General features: G+C 44.1%; 1 protein-coding gene across 2 annotated transcripts in view; it reads right to left on the bottom strand.

Moving 5' to 3' along the window:
* LOC111558207 (small integral membrane protein 10-like protein 2A) overlaps positions 1-22,101 on the bottom strand; it is a 66,339-nt gene that overhangs the window by 9,184 nt on the left and 35,054 nt on the right. The window lies entirely within an intron of this gene.

Here is a 22,101-nt window from a genome sequence, read left to right as displayed (position 1 = left end):
ATGGCACCCTCACGTCCTGCTGGTGGGAATGTAAAAGGGTGCAACCATCATGGAAGACAGTTTGACGGTTCCCCAAAAAGCTAAACACAGAGGGGTGCCTGGGTGGCTCAGGCGGTTAGGCACCCAACTCTTAATTTTGGCTCAGGTCATGATCTCATGGGTTTGTGGGTTCAAACCCCACATCGGGCTCCTTGAACTGACAGTACAGACCTGCTTGGGATTCTCTCTCTCTCTCTCTCTCTCTTTCTCTCTCTCTCTGCTCTTCCTGTGCACATTCTCTCTCAAATAAATTTTTTTTTAAAAGGTAAATCGAATTACCATATGATCCAGCAGTTCTGTGCCTAGGTATATGGTGTGCTCAAAATAATTGAAAACAGGTATTGAAACAAATGCTTGTATACACATGTTCGTAACAGTGTTAGTCATAACTGCAAAAAGATGGAAACCGCCCAAACGCCTACCAATGGATTAATGAATACACAAACTGTGGTACGTATATAATATATATGTTAACATATTTAATATATAATGTTATTATATATTATATGTATTGATATATGATAATATATATAATGGAACATTTCTCAGCCATACAGAGGAATAGAGTACTGATGAATGCCACATGGATAAGCCTTGAAGATATGACACTGAGTGAAAGAAGCCAGACACAAAAGGTCACATGTTGTAGGATTCCATTTGTATGAAATCCACACACATAGGCACAAATTGGTGGTTTACAGATGCTGAAGGGCCAGAGGGATAGGGAGTGACCGCTAATGGGTACAGGGTTTCCTTCTGGGGGCATAAAACTGTTTGGGAACTAGACCTTTACATTTTGAGATAAGAAAAGGAAAGAAAGAAAGAAAGGAAGGAAGGAAGGAAGGAAGGAAGGAAGGAAGGAAGGAAGCAAGCAAGCAAGCAAGCAGAGGCACCTGGGTGGCTCAGTCGGTTAAGCGTCCGACTCTTGATTTAGGCTCAGGTCATCAACTCGAGGTTCGTGAGTTCAAGGGCCATGTTGGACTCAGTGTTGATGGTGCAGAGCCTGCTTGGGATTCTCTCTCTCTCCATCTCTCTCTGCCCCTCCCTTGTGCTTTCTCTCTCTCTCTCAAAAATAAATAAACTTAAAAAAAAATTTTTTGGGGGGGGTGCCTGGGTGGCTCAGTCGGTTAAGCATCCGACTTTGGCTCAGTTCTGACCTCATTGTTCATGAGTTCAAGCCCCACATGGGGCTCTGTGCTAATAGCTCAGAGCCTGGAGCCTGCTTCAGCTTCTACATCTCCCTCTCTCTCTCTCTCTCTCTCTGACCCTCTCCCACTCACATTCTGTCTCTCTCTCAAAAATAAATAAATAGTAAAAAAATTTCAAAACAAATTTTTTAATCTTTAAAACAAATTTTTTTTTTTAAAAAGCCATAACAAATGTTGGCGAGGACATGGAGAAGAGGAAACCCTCATGCACTATTGGTGGGAACATAAATTGGTACAGCCGCTATGGAAAGCAGTACATAGTTTCCTCAAAATATTAAAAATAGAATCACCATATGATCCAACAATCCTGCTTCTGAGTAACTTATCCAAAGAAAACAAAAACACTAATTTTTAAATTTTATTTTAGAGACAGCAAGAGAGGGAGGGAGGGAGGGAGGGAGGGAGGGAGGGAGAGAGAGAGAGAGAGAGAGAGAGAGAGAGAGAGAGAGAGAGAGAGAATTTCAAGCAGGCTCCACAGTCAGCACAGAGCCTGATGTGGGGCTTGATCCCATGACCCTAGGATCATGACCTGAGCCAAAATCAAGAGTTGGATGCTCAATCCACTGAGTCACCCAGGACCCCCCACCAAAACACTAATTTGGAAAGATATCTGCACCCCCCTGTTCAATGAATAAATGGATAAAGAAAATAATATATGTATAATACATACACACACACAATGGAGTACTATTACTCAGCCGTAAAAAAAGAATGAACTCTTTCCATTTGCCACAAAATGGATGGAGCTTGAGGGCATTATGCTAAGTGAAATAAGTCAGACAAAGACAAATACAGTATGATCTCACATGTGGAATCCAAAAACAAACAAAACAAAACAAAATGAGCTCACAGACACAGAGAGAGGACTGGTGGTTGGTAGAGGTGACATGGGGGGGTGGCAAAGGGAGGCAGGGGTCAAAAGGTACAGACTTTCAGCTAAGAATGAAGGAAGTCATAGGGATATAAAGTATGGCATGGCAACTATAGATAACATACTTACTGTATTGCATATTTAAAACTTACTAAGAGAGGGGTGCCTGGGTGGCTCAGTCGGTTAAGCGTCCGACTTGTGGTTTCAGCCCGGGTCACGATCTCATGGTTCATGAGATCGAACCCCACATCTGGCTGTGCTGACGGTGTGGAGTCTGCTTGGGATTCTCTCTCTCTCAAAATAAATACATAAACTTTCAAAGTTACTAAGAGAGCGAGTCTTAGAAGTTCTTGCCACCAGAAAAAATAATTTTGTAACTACGTAGGGTGAGGGATATTAACCAGATTTGTGACAATCACTTCACAATGTATACTTGAAACTGATATAATGTTATACATCAATTATACTTCCCAAAATAATGAAAAGCAGGAAAACAAATTCATAGAGACAGGAAGTAGAAGGGTGGTTGCCAGGGACCAGGGAGTGGTTATTCATTGGGGACAGGGTTTCAGTTTGGGAAGATGAGGAAGTTCTGGAGATGGATGGTGGTGATATTCACAACAATGTGAATATATTTAATGCCACTAAAGTGTACACTTAAAAATGTTTAGGGGCGGGGCGCCTGGGTGGCGCAGTCAGTTAAGCGTCCGACTTCAGCCAGGTCACGATCTCGCGGTCCGTGAGTTCGAGCCCCACAGGCTCTCTGGGCTGATGGCTCTGGGCTGATGGCTCAGAGCCTGGAGCCTGTTTCCGATTCTGTGTCTCCCTCTCTCTCTGCCCCTCCCCTGTTCACGCTCTGTCTCTCTCTGTCCCAAAAATAAATAAATGTTGAAAAAAAAAATGTTTAGGGGCACCTGGGTGGCTCAGTCAGTTGAGTGTTCAACTGTGAGATCTCACAGTTTGTGAGTTCGAGCCCCACATCGGGCTCTCTGTTGCCAGCACAGAGCCTGCTTTGGATCCTCTGTTCCCCTCTCTCTCTGCCCCTTCCGTGCTGGTTCTCTCTCTCCTATCTCAAAATAAATAAATAAACTTAATAAAAAAATATGATACAATCCTAACCATGTAAGAAGAAAAAAGTCGTATATAAAATATTACCAACAAAACACAACAAAATACTCATATTGGTTGCCCTTTGGTAAGAGGTCTGTAGATAACTTTAATTTTCCTGTCTCTATTTTTCTGTATTTTCTATATTTTCTATTATATGGGCATATGTTATAATATCTAGGAAAAAAATAAACTTTAATTTTTAAATGCAGCCTGATTGAATTAAGACAGAATTGAAGTCTCCCGTATAGCTTTTTCCTCCATAGTTAGACAGGAGCACATGAACGAATAAAACATCCCCAGTGCTGATGATAGCAGCCAACCCTCTGTATTCTTTTCAGCGATGAGGAATCGTTCCATAAAACAATTTTTAAAACCCAGCATTTACTAAAAAATTATTGAAAATAAAGTCCATGTGTGTTCATAGTGTCTTGACTTGTCATTATGTTTTGGCTCAGCTCACTCCTCTTCTCTTTAATTCCCATGAACTGAGAAGACACGGGCACAGTGCAGCTAAAATTTTGCCTTTGCTAATAACTTAGTTTATGAATGTTATAAATATAACTGATTTTTTTAAGGGAGAAAGCACATTCTTGGCAAAAACCAAATGTCTCTTAAGATGGGCTTAATTAAAACAAAATACTCTCTAAATAGAATACCTCACCAGAACTCATGAAAATTTTGGAAGTTGAACATGACAAAGTAGGTTTCAAAACACGAGAGTATTTAAAGCAAAACATTCTTCTTTGTAAGTGTCCCAAAATATGTCTCAGAGTGCATGAAAAGTCAAGCCTACAAAACAAAGGCCCTGTGTTTGAAATTTGAATACGCACATTAAAAAGACCAAGAAATACGACTGTAATCTGAGTGAGATTAGACAAAACCAGGAAGGTGATAAAACAACAGAAGGAAGGGCCTTTCAACGTAAGAATTTTAGGCTTTCAGCAAGAGAAAAAAACGACAGTGGCAAAGAGCCATACTCAAAGCAAAACCTCATGGTTCAAAGACAAAAGACATTTTTAAACGTTATTTCCATTTTCCCACTTTGAAAAGGCCTTTTCACTGCAGCTTCCTGTGAAACGTACTACGTTTTCCAAAGTAATCCTGGCCACATACTGTGTAAGGAACAAAGAACAAGGTCCTCCCGATCTGAAGGTCTAAAAACAGCTACAACCGAGGGACTAACTAGTGGAGACTCATCTTCCCAAGGATCAATTAAAACAGTCAAAAGGCAACAGCCTTTAAAACAGATTCACCAAGGGACACTTGGCTGGCTCAGGCGGTAGAGCGTGCAACTCTCGATCTCAGGGTTGTGAGTTCGAGCCCCAGGTTGGGTGTGTGGCACCTACTTTAAATAAATAAGTAAGTGGGGCACCTGGGTGGCTCAGCTGGTTTAGCATCCGACTTCAGCTCAGGTCATGATCTCACAGTTCATGGGTTCGAGCCCCACGTCGGGCTCTGTGCTGACAGCTCAGAGCCTGGAGCCTGCTTCAGATTCTGTGTCTCCCTCTCTTTCTGCCCGTCTCCCACTCACCTCTCTCTCTCAAAAATAAATAAACATTAAATAAATAACTAAATAAAATAAAAAATAAGACAGGGATGCCTGGCTGACTCAGTAGAAAGAACATGTAACTCCTGATTTCAGGGTCGTGAGTTCGAGCCCCATGCTGGGTGCAGAGATCACTACAAAAAAAAAAAGAAAAGAAAAGAAAAAAAAAGATGTATTTACCAAAAAGCAAGCACCCCGTTGCCGACAATTAAAGGGTGAATTTTGAAGAAAGGCTGGGTTGGCAAGTCCCATGGGGGGGGAAGTTGATCAATAAGGACCCTGAATTCCTGGGTCTGCTCCCCCGGGCTTTACTCACCCAGCATCCCAGGCCAAGGCATTGTCCTGGGGTGTCGACCCACCCAAGAACAGTTGCATGATTGAAAAGCATGTAGGACTAAATTATATTCAATTTTCCTGTAGGCAACTAAATTACTAGCTCAAGAATCTATCATTTTTTACCTTTATACCTGGAATTCTCAGGGCCTGAAAGAGTTTTGAGGTAATTTTTCATGGTTGGGTAGACTCAGAGTCCTTACATGTTTCCTAAGTTAAAAAAAAAAAAAAAAAACCTACTTTCTGTTTCCAAAAATATCAAATGCTCTGAGCATTATCACGTTCTTTATCTTTTTTTTTTTTTTTTCCAGGCAGGGTTGGAGCAGGCTGGAATAAAGTAAGGTAAAATACCTCCTTCTTAGAGACTTACGTTTCCCTAAATTATGGGTCTCTGAATGTTGTGACTAATCTCTGGAGACCTTCATCATACATGACTGGGAGCCATGACTTGGGGAAGGACTGGGGGAGGTGATTGGGCCATGGTTGTGTTTGAGACAGATTAGTGTGGGGGAAGGAAGGTTTGGAGGGTACAGATAGGAGGTAGAAATACACGTTTGGAATCTGATGCAGGTAGAAGATACGAGCCCAAGCTAAGACAGTAGAGGTGGAGATACACAGGGAGAAGCGGCCAGATTCGGATAGACCAAAGAAACGGAACTGGCAAGACATTATCACCATTGCTCCAGTTACTAGGCTGTGTAACATACCAGCCCCAAACCATTTGATTACGTGGGTGGATCCTGGGGGTGAAGAATTAACACGGGGCACAGCAAGGATCGCTCGTCCCTGTGCCAGGAGGTCTGGGGTCAAAGACCGGAAAGGGCCAGGGAACTTGATGGTTGGGGCTAGGATCACGTGGAGGTACCTTTGCTCACATACTGGAACTGACGCTGGGGCCATAGCCGGACAGTGATCCAGAGCACCTGCGTGCAGCCTCCCCGTGTGGTCTGGGCTTCCCCACAGCGTGTCGGCCTCATGTAAGGTCTGGCATGACCACACAGGGCTCCAAGCGCTGGTGTTCCAGCAAACAAGGCAAGGGCTGCCTAGCCTTTTATGACCCAGCCTTGGAAGTCATGGAGTGTCCTCTTGGCCCACATCCAAGGTCAAGGGGATGGGTTTACAGTCCGTGTCTCTCTTTTTTTCTTTTAATGTCTATTTATTGTTGAGAGAGTGTGAGTGGGGGAGGAGCAGAGAGAGGGGGACGGAGGACCCGAAGCGGGCTCTGGGCTGACAGCAGGGAGCCTAACACGGGGCTTGAACTCATGAACCGCGTCTGACACTCAAACGACTAAGCCCCCCAGGCGCCCTTACACTCCATCTCTTGGTGGGCTGACAAAGGTCTAGAAGAGCATGTGGGACAGGAGATACCCTTGTGGCCATCTGTGCCAAATACAATCTGCCGCAATCATCAGCCATTTCCCTCTGTGCCCAGTGCCTGGAATTGGGCTAAGCACCTCCCCCTCCCTCATTTCCTCCTCACGATGACCTTGGGATAGGTGTTATCATCTCCACCGCACAGAGGAGGAAACCAGGCCTTGGCGAGGTTGAGGTTCTCGCCCAGGTGCCTTGGGCCGGTGAATGAAAGACCCGACCCGGGGGGTCTCTGAAACCCATTTTTCTCCACCATTCTCTGCTTGTAAGTGATTGCTGGGGGGTGATTAGAGAAAGGAGACACGGAGGGCAGCGCATTGGAGGATAAGGAGGGGATGGGGAGAAGCAGGCTTTGGTGGTGGCGGGAGGCCTGAGGTGAAGTTAGTGTCGGAACCCTGGGGAGCTGCCAGGACGGAGCCACATGTCTGGACCAGACGTGCCCTGGGAGCCAGAATGGGAGCTGGCGGCTTGGAAGAGGGTGTGCGGGGAGGGGTGGGGGGAGGAGGAAGCAGCCTGAACTCTGAGGGGCAGACAACACGAGGCTGCTGCCTGACGACCCAACAGGAATGCAGACCTTCACTGCAGAGCCACGAGGCTGACCAAAACGTCTGTCATCTGAAAACCTCATGCTAGGCGAAAGAAGCCAGACACAAAAGGCCACATAGTGTATGATTCCACTTATCTTTGACATGTCCAGAGTTGGCAAATCCATGGAGATAAAAAGCAGGGTCCGGGGGGAGGAGGCAATGGGTACAGGGATTCCTTCCCAGGTGATAAAAATGTTCTGGAACTAGGCATAGTGATGGGCGCACAGCACTGTGAATGTACGAAATGCCACGAATGGTAAATTTTTTTTTAAAAATTTTAATGTTTGTCTATTTTTGAGAGAGAGACAGAGAGACAGAGGGCAAGCAGGGGGACGGGTAGGGGGGGGGGGGGAGACACAGAATCCGAAGCAGGCTTGAGGCTCTGAGCTGTCAGCACAGAGCCTGACATGGGGCTTGAACTCACAACCTGGGCCAAGATCAAGAGTTGGATGCTTAACCGACTGAGCCACCTAGGCGCCCCAATGCTAAGTTTTATATTATGTGTATTTTACTACTGAAAAACCCCTATCGTCGCATATCCATAAAAGGAAAAATTGAAAAATTGGACCTAATTAAAAATATTTGCTCTGCAAAAGACCTTAATGACAGGCTGAAAAGACAAATCACAGACACAGAAATCATGTGCAAATCACCCAGCCAACAAAGGACTTGTATCTAGAACATACAAACAACTTTAAAAACACAACAGTGAAACATAAATGGGCCACTTCTTTCTGGTGGCAGAGTGGAGGAGAAACGCCTGTCCGTGGATCTCCTTAGTGAGAAGTCTGCGTGATCGTCTGATGTTTCTGTGTGTCCCAGAGTAGAGCCCAGAAAAGCAGAGACTGGGCCTAATTTTGCTCACCACTGTGACCGGTGTCTAGCCCAGGGCCTAGCACATAGTAGGAACAGAGGCAGTATTTATTCAATCAGTGAATAAATGACTTTGTGTGAACAGGGCTGGCCCAATGCCAGCAGAGGGCAGGCACCCGGGAGTGCTGGCCAAACTTAGCCCAGATCCCCTACAGCACGAAGGCTGGAGACCCTGTTGAACACAGGCCCCCAGTGGCTTTGCCTCTGACAACAGCAACAGGCAAAGAGGACCCCATTCATTCATTCAGTGAATATTTATTGAGCACTTACTATGCACCAGGCTCTGTCCTAAGCCTATGAAGTACACCAATGAGCAAAACAGACAACCATCCCTGCCTTCATGGAACACAATCTTACACGATATGGAAAGACAGTAAGGCATTATTCACAAGAGCCAAACAGCAGAAGTGATACCCACGGCCATCACAAGGCAATGAATAAACAAAAGGTGGTCCGTCCACACAACAGAATATCACTCATCCTTAAAAGCTAAGGAAATTCCGGCACCTGCTACAAACATGGATGAACCTTGAGGACACTATGCTGAGAGAAATAAGCCAATCATAGAAAGACAAATACTGTGTGATTCCACTTCTACACGGTCCCTGAAGTCGTCAAACTCGCAGAGCCAGTAAGTAGGTGGTGGGTGACGGAGCTGGAAGAGTGGGGTGGGGAGTGAGCGTTTAATGGGGACAGAGTCTCAGGGTTGTTCACAGGATGAAAAGTTCTGGAGATGGATGGTGGGGATGGTTGCACAACTATGTAGATATGTAGATATGCATAACACTACTGAACCGTGCACTTAAAAATGGCTAAAATGGGGGCACCTGGGTGGCTCAGTCGGTTAAGCATCCTACTTCAGCTCAGGTCATGATCTCACGGTTTGTGGGTTCGAGCCCCACATCGGGCTCTGTGCTGACAGCTCAGAGCCTGGAGCCTGCTTCAGATTCTGTGTCTCCCTCTCTCTCTCTCTCTCTCTCTCTCTGCCCTTCCCCTGCTTGTGCTCGCTCTCTCTCTCTCTCTCTCTCTCTCAAAATAAATAAATGTTAATAATAAAAGTTTTTTAATGGCTAAAATGGAGGGGGTGCTGGGTGGCTCAGTCGATTAAGCATCTGACTTCGGCTCAGGTCATGATCTCACAGTTCATGAGTTCGAGCCCCACATCACTCTCTGTGCCGACAGCTCAGAGCCTGGAGGCTGCTTCAGATTCTGTGTCTCCCCCTCTCTCTGCCCCTCCCTGCTCATGCTCTGTTTCTCTCTCTCTCTCTCTCTCTCTCTCTCTCTCTCTCTCTCTCTCTCTCAAAAATAAATAAACATTGAAAAATTTTTTAAATGGCAAATTTTATGTGAGGAATATTTTACCACAGTTTAGAAAAAGCAAAAACAAAAACAAGGGCTAGGGAAAAAGGAATCTTATGGGCAAGATGACTATTTAATGAGAGCAGCCAGGGGCCCTGTCCATACTTCTCTCACTCTCCATTGAAAAGAGGATTTTCAACAGCTTGTGTTTCAACTGGGAGAAGGGACAACATCTGTGCAAAGAAAAATATTTGCAGGTGATTTTTTTTTATTAAGTTATTTTAAGTTTTTAAGTGTAGATCCTTCTGTTACCCAGAACATAGGAAGATGAGTATTCTGGATATTCAGGACCTATGTCTCACACTGCTGAAACACTTCTCCAAATTTTTCTATTAGAAACGTGTGGGGGCTCAGTCTGACTCTTGGTTTCGGCTCAGGTCATGATCTCATGGTTCGTGGGATGGGGCTCGGTGCTGACAGCACAGAGCCTGCTTGTGACTCTCTCTCTCCTCTCTCTCTACTCCTCCTCTGCCTCTCAAAATAAATAAATAAACTTTAAAAAAAAAGAAAGAAAAGAAAAGATGGGGCGCCTGGGTGGCTTAATCAGTTAAGCGTCCGACTTCAGCTCAGGTCACGATCTCACGGTCCGTGAGTTCGAGCCCTGCGTCGGGCTCTGGGCTGACAGCTCGGAGCCTGGAGCCTGTTTCCGATTCTGTGTCTCCCTCTCTTTCTGACCCTCCCCCATTCATGCTCTGTCTCTCTCTGTCTCAAAAATAAATAAACGTTTAAAAAAAAAGAAAAGAGGGGCGCCTGGGTGGCGCAGTCGGTTAAGCGTCCGACTTCAGCCAGGTCACGATCTCGCGGTCCATGAGTTCGAGCCCCGCGTCAGGCTCTGGGCTGATGGCTCGGAGCCTGGAGCCTGTTTCCGATTCTGTGTCTCCCTCTCTCTCGGCCCCTCCCCCGTTCATGCTCTGTCTCTCTCTGTCCCAAAAATAAATAAACGTTGAAAAAAAATTTAAAAAAGAAAAGAAAAGAAAAGAAAAGAAACCTGTGTAAACCGGGAAATCATACCACTGTATGACTTACCTTGATAAATATGCTATAAATAAATAAAGTACCTAATTTTTTTTTTTAAGAGGGTGACTAGGAGCAAAGAGGAAGGAATGGGTGGTGGGCTGGACTGGGGTGTGGGAGAGGAGCTCTGAGAAGGAGCCCAGGGCAACAGTTCCTGCCTACAGTTCTGCTGCCAGAAGGGTCTAGAGGCCAGTGGGACTGCAGTCAGTGAGCGGGGGGCAGGAAAGGAGGTCCGCAAAGAACAGGGCACAATTGACCTAAGGGTCTGGGAGACACTGTTGAGACTTTGACTTTTATTATTTTTAAATTTTTAAAAAAATTTTTAAATGTTTTATTTATTCTTGAGAGAGAGAGAGAGAGAGAGAGAGAGAGCGTGAGCAGGGGAGGGGTAGAGCGAGAAAGGGAGACACAGAATCCGAAGCAGGCTCCAGGCTCTGAGCCGTCAGCACAGAGCCCGACGCAGGGTTCAAACTCACAAGCTGTGAGATCATGACCTGAGCTGAAGTCGGAGGCTCAACCGACTGAGCCACCCAGGCGCCCCATAGAGACTTCGACTTTTAATTTGGTCGCAAGGAGAGGCAGGAACTTTTGCGCAAAACATCAGATGCATTTCCACAAAACAGCAAAGCAAAGGTCCCAAAAGCTCTGTTCCCAGGGCTGGTTGTAGCGAGACACCTGGACCTGTCTTTTTTTCCCCTGCAGCTTAATTTACACCAGGGTAGGAGGCTCCTAAGGAAAAATCTGGGGGAGAGGCTAAGAAAACTTTATACGTAAAGACTTACTGGGCCTTTGGTCCACATTGCTAATCTCTCAGTCAGAAGCATGAGCTCCATTAAAATTCCAGCTGCCTTGGTTTCTAGATTCTGAAAGCCCATATGCTTCAGGATGATAAATGCCAAACATAAATGAAACATAAAATACAATGGGAACTTTCCTGCCTCTCAAAGGCACACTTTCATGGCAGTTCTGGAGCCTTGCGCGTAAAACCAGACGATTCCGCAGATGCTTGAAAGCGTGAAGTAGGTCTCAACCAATTGATGTGCAAAGGTGTCCACCCTCCATCGTGAAATGAAGCACAAGCAAGTTTTAAGCAGTTCGCATGTCCTCCCGTTTGGTTAAAATAGAAAATATTTACGCAAGTATTTTATAGCATATGCATAAGAAAAAAACGCTCTGATGATCAGTTAATACAGTGAGATCTATGCTCGGGTGACAGAGAACTTTCATATTCTGTATTCTGTATGTCTGAGGTGCCAGAATTTTTAAATAATGAACATGTATTACCTCTCTAATCAGAAAAAAAGGTAAAGATTTAAAAAAAAAATTTTTTTTAATGTTTATTTTATTTTTGACAGATGGAGACAGAGTGTGAGCGAGGGAGAGGCAGAGAGACAGGGAGACACAGAATCTGAAACAGGCTCCAGGCTCTGAGCTGTCAGCACAGAGCCTGACCTGGGGCTTGAACTCACAAACTGCAAAATCATGACATGAGCCAAAGTGGGACTTAACCGACTGAGCCACCCAGGCATCCCTGGATTTTTTTTTTTTAAATTTTTAATGTTTATTTATTTTTGAGAGTGAGAGAGAGACAGAGAGAGAGCTGGGGGAGGGGCAGAGAGAGAGGGAGACACAGAATCCGAAGCAGGCTCCAGGCTCTGAGCTGTCAGCACAGAGCCCAACCTGGGGTTTGAACTCAAGAATCGCGAGATCATAACCTGAGCCGAAGTCGGACGCTTAACCTGAGCCACTCAGACACCCCCACGATATTTTTAATGGAATATCTAGAATACATAAATATCTCTCCAAATTCAACAGTAAAAGAACAATCAACACAATAAAAACAAATCAAAAAGTATCTAATTTAAAAATGGATAAAAGCCATGCACGGATATTTCACCCAAAAGGATATACAGATGGCAAATGAGCACATGAAAAGGTGTTTTACTATCATTAACCAATAAGGAAATGTAAATGAAAACCATAATGAGAAATATGTCACTGGCTAAAAATAAAAAGAGTGACAATACCACATACTGTCAATGATGAGGAAAAACTGGACCAATCACGCATTGCTGGTGGGAATCTAAAATGGCACGGCCATTCTGGAAAAGCAGTCTGGTAGTTTCTTAAAAAACTAAATACGCATGGGGCGCCTGGGTGGCTCAGTCAGTTAAGCGGCCGACTTCGGCTCAGGTCATGATCTCGCGGACAGCGAGTTCGAGCCCCGCGTCGGGCTCTGTGCTGACAGCTCAGAGCCTGGAGCCTGTTTCAGATTCTGTGTCTCCCTCTCTCTGACCCTCCCCCGTTCATGCTCTGTCTCTCTCTGTCTCAAAAAATAAATAAACGTTAAAAAAAAAAATTAAAAATAAATAAATAAATAAATAAAAAACTAAATACGCACTTACCATGTGACCCAACAATTGCACTTCGAGGCATTTATCCCGGAGAAATGGAAATGTGTGTCCCTATAACAACCCGTACATGGCTGGGGCACCTGGGGGGTTCAGTCAGTTGAGCGTCTGACTCTTGATTTCGGCTCAGGTCATGATCCCAGGGTCGTGGAATCAAGCCCCATATTGGGCTCCGAGCTGAGTGTGGAGCCTGCTTAAGATTCTCTGTCTCTCTCCCTCTGCCCGTTTCCCCAGCTCGTGCACTCTCTCTCTAAAAAAAAGAAAAAAAAATTTTTTTTAATTTAAAAACCTGTGCATGGGTGTTCATAGCAGCTCTATCTGTAATAGCTCAAACTGGAAACCACACAATGTCTTTGAACAGGTGTATGGTTAAACAATCTTTGGTTTATCTATACCATGGAACCGTATACATCAATAAAAAGAATCAACTATTAATACAATGCAACAACTCAGATAAATCTCCAGGAAATTATGCCAAATGAAAAAAGTCACTCTCAAAAAGTTACATGCTATATTAGGAAAACAGATTAGGGCTAGTGGTTGCCAGGGACTGTGGGCAGACAGAAAGGTAGGTGTGCCTAGAAAAATAATAACACAAGAGACCCTTGCAGTGATGAAGCAATTCTGTGCTAATTGTTACAGGGTATACATGAGTCTACATATGCGATAAAGTTGCACTGAGCTACACACACACACACACACACACACACACACACACAAATGAGTAAAACTGGTGAAATATGAATTGACTCTATACATTATATCAATGCCAATTTCTTGATAACATATTAGTACACGTATATATGTAACACATGTGACATATATATTACATATAAATACGAAAATATTTAATGTAATACTTAATATGTAAATGTGTAATATATATGTTACATACAATACTATATGTGGTACTATAGTTATATGAGATGTTTCCATTGGGCCCAACAGGATGAAAGGTATAGGGGACCTCCCTATACAATTTTTTATAACTCCCTGTGAATCTATAATTATTTTTTTAATAATTATTTATTTATTAATTAATAATTATATATTTTATATATAAAATAATTATATATTTTATATATAAAATATATATTTTATATATAAAATAATTATATATTTTAATAATTATTTATTTTGAGAGAGCCCACCACGGGCTCGATCCCATGTACCGTGAGATCATGACCTGAGCTGAATCAAGAGCTGGACGTTCAACCAACTAAGTCACCTAGGCATCCCTCTATAATGATTCCATTATATTAACAAATCCTACTTTCACCAAAACTTTTAAAATATTTCTTTCATTTTCATTTAACACATATATATGTATTTTTTTTATTTTAGAGAGAGAGGGGGAGCGCATGAGCCAGGGAGAGGGGCAGGGGGAGAAAAAGAATCGCCAGCAGGTTCCGTGCTGAGCGTGGGGCTCAATCCCACGACCCTGGAATCATGACCTGAGCCGAAATCGAGAGTCAGAGGCTCAACCAACTGAGCCACTCAGGCGCCCCTTAACATATATTTTATGGTGATGGCTTCTTTGGGACTTTAATGAATTATTTCAAACATATTTTTCAACGTGATATGTCAAAGAAGTTCCATCATCCAATCTGCTATATTTTTATTGGCTAACTCAGGACAGTTGTACATATCACTGTTTCACAAAGTCTTGTCCATAAACCACCTTGGGGCATGAAAAGATGCAGATTCCACCCAGCCGTTCTAAATTGGGCTATCTGGGGATAGGACCTGGCCATCTGCATGGCTATTAAATATTTCCAGTGACTCTTATGGTCATTCTAGCTTGAGAAGCACTGATACATACAGTGTATGCAACTGAAGTCGGAGAAAGTTGCCAACAAAACAAACATTTTGCATGGCTTGGAATAAAATACTAGGGAGTCGACCAAAGAAACAATGACCTTATTTTCTGATCTTGAAGAAGAGAACAACGTTTTCCAAATGTCAAGTATAAAAATGAATCCTAGGAGAATAAAAGTCCCCAAAGGATATTCATCTACAAACTCCAGATCTAGGAACTTCAGTGAAATTCACGTGCATTCATTGAATTTCATGTCCGGAAAGAGCCCAAATGTACATCACCTGAATGGACAAACAGATCGCGGTATGTCCATACAAAGGAATACCATTCAGTAATAAAGAGAAAAGTAGTGATACATGCTACAGTGTGGATGAACCTCGAAAACACGCTAGATGAAAGAGGCCAGTCACAAAAGGTCACATATACATGAAATAGGTCCATTTACACGAAATATCCAGGATAAGTAAATCCATAAAAAAGAATGCAGAGTGGCAGCTGCCAGCAGGGAGGAAGGAACGGGGAACAACTGCTTAGTGCGTACGAGTTTCCTTTTGGGTGATGAAAACGTTTTAGAACTAGAGAGAGGTGGTGTTTGCACGACATCATGGATGTGCTAAATTACCATTACCATTGAATTGTTTACTGTACAATGGTTCATTTTTTAGGGGCGCCAGGGTGGCTCAGTTGGTTAAGCCTCCGACTTCGGCTCAGGTCATGATCTCATGGTTTGTGGGTTCGAGCCCCACATTGGGCTCTGTGCTGACAGCTCAGAGCCTGGAGCCTGCTTCAGATTCTGTGTCTCCCTCTCTCTCTGCCCTCCCCCACTCGCACTCTGTCTCTCCCTCTCTCAAAAATAAAGCGTTAAAAAAATTTTTTTTTAAAGAACACAAGTGCCATTTTAGATAGTTCTCAGGTCTCCCAGCATGCCTCAAACTTACTGTCCAAATAAACTCAGTAGACCTTCTTTCAGCCCATTTGAGAGTTGTCCGCGATCTTCAATACCACCGGTGGCCATAGCTTCGAAGGGACGGGGCTGGGCCTCCCGCCCAGGCAGCCTCATGTGAGAACCCACACACTTACACCGGTAAGCACTCAGATGTCATTGGTTGACCAACTACATAAGCTTACTATTTTCATCTTTTAAATCTTTGTGTACAGAATGTACTCACTGCACATCTTCTGATTCTCATCCTTGACTATTTGCCATGGATCTTCCCCTCATGATGTTTTCTCTTTAACCACCAAAGCTGGTGATCATGCCAATAACCAGATCTGAACTTTACCGCTAAAGAATGATCCTTCCCAGCACCCCAAGTGGTCACATATGAGGCTGAAAATTAGTTGTTGTGGGGTTTTTCTGTTTTTGTTGTTTTGAGAGAGAGAAAGAGAGAGACAGAGAGAGAGAGAATCCCAGGCAGGCTCCGGGCTCAGTGCAAGAGCCCGACGCGGGGCTCAGTCTCACAACCCTGGGATCATGACCTGAGCTGAAATCAAGAGTCGGAGGCTCAACTTGCTGAGCCACCCAGGCGCCCCACCTACAACCCTTTGAAGACAAAGTCTGCTTCTGGGCCTGTGGCTGCTGGGGTTGAGGGAGGCTAAGACCTGGACCCCTAAAACTATAAGGAGGACCTGCAGATCAATTGATTCCCAAAGAGGCAGAAACCAATGAAACCCACTGAGATAAACCAGGGATGTACGGGATTGACCCGAAAGAGTTTAGCAGACTCCCTCCTTCCTTCCTTCCTTCCTTCCTTCCTCCCTCCCTCCCTTTTTTTTTTTTTTTTTTTTTTTTTTTTTTTTTTTTGCTTAGGTTAAGCAGGATTTATTTTCATTTGTAAGAGAACCCTCTTGTAACAGGTTTATTCAATTCTCCTAAAAATGGTGGCATTTTCTCAGAAGCAGCCATTACATACACAGAATATAGGATTCGGCCTAAAACTGTGGGCCCTACCTAGGTGGCTTTATTATTCTGCACATGATTGCGACGAAAGATGGGGATATTCTTCACATGTCCAAGCAAAATCCAGTGTAACATGCTTGTTCTTACCACGCCCCTAAAAACAGCCATCTGAGAGTAAACGGGCAGACAGTTACATCACCGCAGGGAAGCTGTAGGTCTCAATGCACGCACCAACAAATCTGCATGGATGGCTTCTGCACCCCACTTTTACAGAATTTATTTTACACCTGTTGTGCCAAACAGCATTTTGAGAGAGAGAGAGATGGCGTTAGCTGGGGAGTGGTAAAGACAGAGGGAGACAGAGGATCCGAAGCGGGCTCTGTACTGACAGCAGAGAGCCCCACACAGGGCTCAAACTCACAAACCATGAGATCATGACCTGAGCCGAAGTTGGACGCTTAACCGACTGAGCCACCTGGGCGCCCCAGCAGACAACTCATTTTAACAGACAAATTAAAGAACAGTTTTCAGCAGACATGACTATCCAAAGTTGTTTATTAGGTGAGAATTTTACAAACAGTACTTACATTATGGGTAACGGTAATTATATGTCCCTGGCGAGAAGCACCAAGGTGTGTTGGGACTTGTGACCGTGTTCCGCCCTGTGGATGTCAGCCCTCGGTCTCCCTGTGCTTGTGCACTGGTTTGGTGATCCACTGGGCGTCAGGGTTTCTTCCGGTAGCTTTATGGAATGGATCAATGGGAATAACCTCAGGAGAATTTGTACGTGGAATCTTAGCCAACCCAGCAGGAATTCAAGACTGCCAGAGCCCCCACAGTGGCGTCCAGCTCTCTCCTCTGCGACTCTAGCTGGTTGACACCACGGTGGACATGATGGGCGGGCTTGCCGTAGGCGACACCCTTCGGCACTGGGAGTTTGTGGCCACCACGTTGCACACAAATCCAACACGTGACATAAGCTTGGTTGGCCTTGTACCCCAGTCTGCATGCTGGGTTGGGCGGAGGGGGCGTCCTGTGGAGCGCAGAGAGCTGCCAACATTGTATCACGGGGTGCTGGGGTGGCTCAGTTGGGTGAGCATCCGACTTCAGCTCAGGTCCTGATCTTGAAGTTCATGAGTTCGAGCCCCACATCGGGCATGCTGCTCTCAGGGCAGAGCCCGCTTCAGACCTTCTGCGCCTTCTCTCTCTGTCCCTCCCCCGCTTGTGCTTTCTCTCTCAAAAATAAATAAAACGTTAAAAATTAAAAAAAAAAAAAAGCGCGCATTACATCAGACTGCTGCTTCCTCCATAGTCCTGGATGTACCTGTAGGCACCCATCCTGGCTTACCTTTGAGCTCATGACTAGCACCAGATGGAAAGGAAAGAGCTTTTCTCCCCAGCAGACTACTTACTGCTTTAACTTAAATTTTTGGTGATGTATTTTGGGATCAGGTATATGCTGTTTATCGTTGATAAAGGTAAGCTTTCTGTTTGTTTGTTTATTTGTTTAAAGAAATCTTGGTTACAGTAAAGACCACTATCCATGGATGTCCAGAGCAATCCTTGATTTTTCTTCTTTCCTTCTCTTACCCCAGAAAGGTTCATTGAACAGAAGCGCCTGCATTTCCCAGATTCAAGCTATTTAACAAGCGGCTATTTTTGCTAATCTTTTGGATTAGTCTTTATGACTGCCAGAGAAACAGCGCCTTAAAAAGGAAATGTTTCTGCCTTAGAACTTATACTCAGTTTAAAATAGTCATGATCAGTTTTAAAAAAATAATGCCAGGCAAGTACCCAAAAGATTTACCTCAAAACTGGTCCAGCCAGCTAAAAATAACCTCTAAACAAATACTAATGAAACCTGGACAACACCCCACGGAAGAAACCAGAGCCAATAGGTCTTAGAGAAGCAAGAACCTCTGTGCCGAAGGACAGACCAGCTCTTGGCTTAGTTTGACCTGGTGCAAGAATCAAAAGCGGATGTAAGATACCAAAAGCAAAGGCGAGGAAAGCAAAAATAGACTACATCACACTAAAAGTGTTCTGCAAAGTAAAGGAAACCATCAACAACATGAAAAGTCAACCTATGGAATGGGAAAGGGTCTTTGCAAACCATCCATGTGATAATATGTCAGTATCCAAAAGCTACAAAGAATTCACGCAACTCAATGGGAAAACAAATAAATCCAACTTAAAACTGGGCAGAAGAAACTGAACAGCCATTTTTTGCCAAGAAGACATACCAGTGGCCAACAGGTACGTGAAAAGGCACTCAACATCACTCATCATCAGGGGAATGCAAACCAGGACCACAGTGAGACATCACTTCACACCTACCACATTGGCTGTCATCGAAAGGACAAGAGACGGGGTGGCTGGGTGGCTCAGTCAGTTATGCGTCTGACTTCGGCTCAGGTCATGATCTCACAGTTTGTGGGTTTAAGACCCGCGTCCAGCTCTGTGCTGACAGCCTGGAGCCTGCTTCAGATTCTGTCTCTCCCTCTCTCTCTCTGCCTCTCCCCCACCCATGCTCTGTCTCTGTCTCTCAAAAATAAATGTTAAAAAATTTTTAATAAAAAATGTTTTTAAAAAAACAAGAGACAACAAGAATAAGCATTAGCAAGAATGAGGATAAAAGGGAACCTTCCTGCACTGTTTGCGGGAATGTAAATTGGTGCAGCTACTAAGAAAAACAGTATGGAGATTCCTCAAAAGACTAAAATAGAACCACCATATGATCCGGCACTCCCACTGCTGGGTATACATCCAAAGGAAATATAAACAGGATATTGAAGAGATACCTACACTCCTGTGCTCAAAGCAGCATTATTTACAATAGCCAAGATCTGAAAGCAACCTAAGCGTCCATCAATGGATGAATGGATAAAGAAGATGTGGTGTGTATATCTATGATAAGATTATTCATCCATGAGAAAGAAGGAAAGTCTGTCTTTTGTAATAACATGCATGGTGCTTGAGGGCATTATGCTGAGTGAAATAAGCCAGATAGAGGAAGACAAATACTGCATGGTATCATTTTTATGTGGAATCTACCAAAAAAAAAAAGGTTGAGGAGCTTGGTGGCGCAGTCGGTTAAGTGTCCTACTCTTGATTTCGGCTCAGGTCATGATCTCACAGTTCTTGAGTTCAAGCCCTGCGTCGGGCTCTGCACTGACAGCACAGAGCCTGCTTGGGATTCTCTCTCTCTCTCTCTCTCTCTCTCTCTCTCTCTCTCTCTCCCTCTCTCAAAATAAATAAATAAACATTAAAAAGAAAAAGTCAAACTCATATAAACAGAAAGTAGAAAACTTGTTGCCAGGGGTTACAGAGCGGGGAAAACAGCGAAGGCTAGTAAAAGGGTACAAACTCTTGGCTACAAGATAAATAAGGTCTGAGAATCTAATGTAACCATGGTGACTATATTTGATAACACTGTATTGTATAACTGAAATTTGCTGGGGCACCTGGGTGGCTCAGTCGGTTAAACATCCAACTTCTGCTCAGGTCATGATCTCACAGCTGGTGAGTTTGAGCCCTGCATCGGGCTCTGTGCTGACAGCTCAGAGTCTGGAGCCTGTTGGATTCTGTGTCTCCCTCTCTGCCCCTCTCCTGCTCATGCTCTGTCTCTGTCTCTTAAAAAATAAACAAACACTGGGAAAAAAAAAATTTAAAAAAAAGAAAGAAAGAAAAGAAATCTCCCCTGAGCAGAGATTTTTGGTTAGAGGGAGAGGTTAGGAAATGGGGTGCTAGGAGGTGAGACCATTTTTAGTGTGCATGACTAATGTAGACATTGCAGAATGCTTAGCTTCTCTGGCTCTCACCCCCTCAATGCCAACTGCACTTCCCAAGTCGAGGAGTCAAGCAACCAACATCCGCATTTCCAAATGCCCCCTAGGGCTCAGTACAGCTACTCTCCACCCCTCACCAAGAACCACTGCGTACAGCATGTCTGTAACTCAGGCTTCCCTCGATCCCATCCTATTACCCCCTTCATCTCTCCCCTTTAACTGACTCTAGCATAGGGGAGCCTGGATGGCTCAGTCGGTAAAGTGGCTGACGTTAGCTCAGGTCGTGGTCTCACAGTTTGTGAGTTCGAGCCCCGTGTTGGGCTCTGTGCTGACAGCTCAGAGCCTAGAGCCTGCTTCGGATTCTGCGTCTCCCTCTCACTCTCAAAAACAAATTAACATTAAAAAAAAGTTTAATTGACTCTAGCATAGAATTACTGGTTACATTTACACAGATTTATTGAGATACAACTTACACAACATACAACACAATCTGTCCATTTACAGTTCATCCATTACAGGGTACAATTCTTTAGGGCACCTGACTGGCTCAGTCAGTGGAGCACAGAACTCTTGATCTCAGAGTTGAGTTCGAGCCTCACATTGGTATAGAGATTACTAAATAGAATAAATAAAACTTAAAAAAAATATATATATATATAAATTGTTATATAATCAATTTATATATTAATATATGTTATATAATAATATATAATATATATTACATGTATTTATATATCTTATACATTTATATGTGTTTATATATTATATGATATTATTTATATATAATTAAGGTTGTAGAACCATCACCACAGTCAAATGTAGAACATTTTCATTACCCCAAAAAGAGTGACATCCACATATGGATGCCAGGCCACGTTAGCTTCCTTCTCTTCTCTAAGCTTGAGGGCCAAGGCAACATTGGAAAGTTCCTATGAGAAGAAAGGCACTCATGTCTGTGTGTGTGTCTGTGTTTTATCTGTGATTCCCCCATGGGCCTCCATAGCAGTAAGATAGGAGGTGACTATCGGGGCACCTGGATGGCTCAGTCAGTTAAGCATCCGACTTCGGCTGAGGCCATCATCTCGTTTTGTGGGTTCGAGCCCCATGTCGGGCTCTGTGCTGACAGCCTGGAGCCTGCCTTGGATCCTGTGTCTCCCTCTCTCTCTGCCCCTCCCCCACTCATGCTCTTTCTGTCTCTCAAAAATGAATAAACCTTAAAAAAAATAATTTAAAAGATTTTTAATTAAAAAAAGGAGGTGATTTTCTTGGCACTTTGGGGGGCATACTCTCTAAGAAGTACCAGCCAGCCTTTCAGGCACCCTTCCCTCTGAGAAGCAGGGGGTTCAGAAATGGGGGCCCCAGGTCTGCAGACATCCATCCCTGCAGGTAAAGCGCATTGGCTCTGAGGGTGCCTTCATCATCCTTGGCCATTATCACAAACACCACAGACCAGGCAGCTTAAACAATTGACATTTATTTCCCACAGCTCTGGAGGCTCCAAGTCCAAGATCGAGGTACCAGGAGGTTCCATTCTGGGTGAGGGCCATCTTCCTGGCTTGTACATGGCCACCTCCTTGCTGTGTCCTCACATGGTGAAGAAACAGTGTGCTCGGGTCTCCTCCTCTTATGAAGATGCTATTCCCATCATGGGGGTGCCACCCTCATGACTTCATCTAAAAATAACCTCCTCCCAAAGGCCCTATTTCCAAATATCATCACCTTGGAGGTTAGGGCTTCAACATATGAAGGGAGGGGCACAGAATTCAGTCCATATAGAGGGTTAAAGTCTGTAGCCAGGGCAACAGAGCAGGCACTCCATGCTCAGGAATAAGGGAGACAGAGACAGAGATAGAGACAGAGACAGAGGCAGAG

Source organism: Felis catus, chromosome E3 (genome assembly GCF_018350175.1).
Source record: "Felis catus isolate Fca126 chromosome E3, F.catus_Fca126_mat1.0, whole genome shotgun sequence".
Taxonomy (NCBI): domain Eukaryota; kingdom Metazoa; phylum Chordata; class Mammalia; order Carnivora; family Felidae; genus Felis; species Felis catus.
The sequence above is the reverse complement of the archived record's forward strand: the minus strand, read 5'-3'. Positions and strand labels throughout refer to the sequence as shown.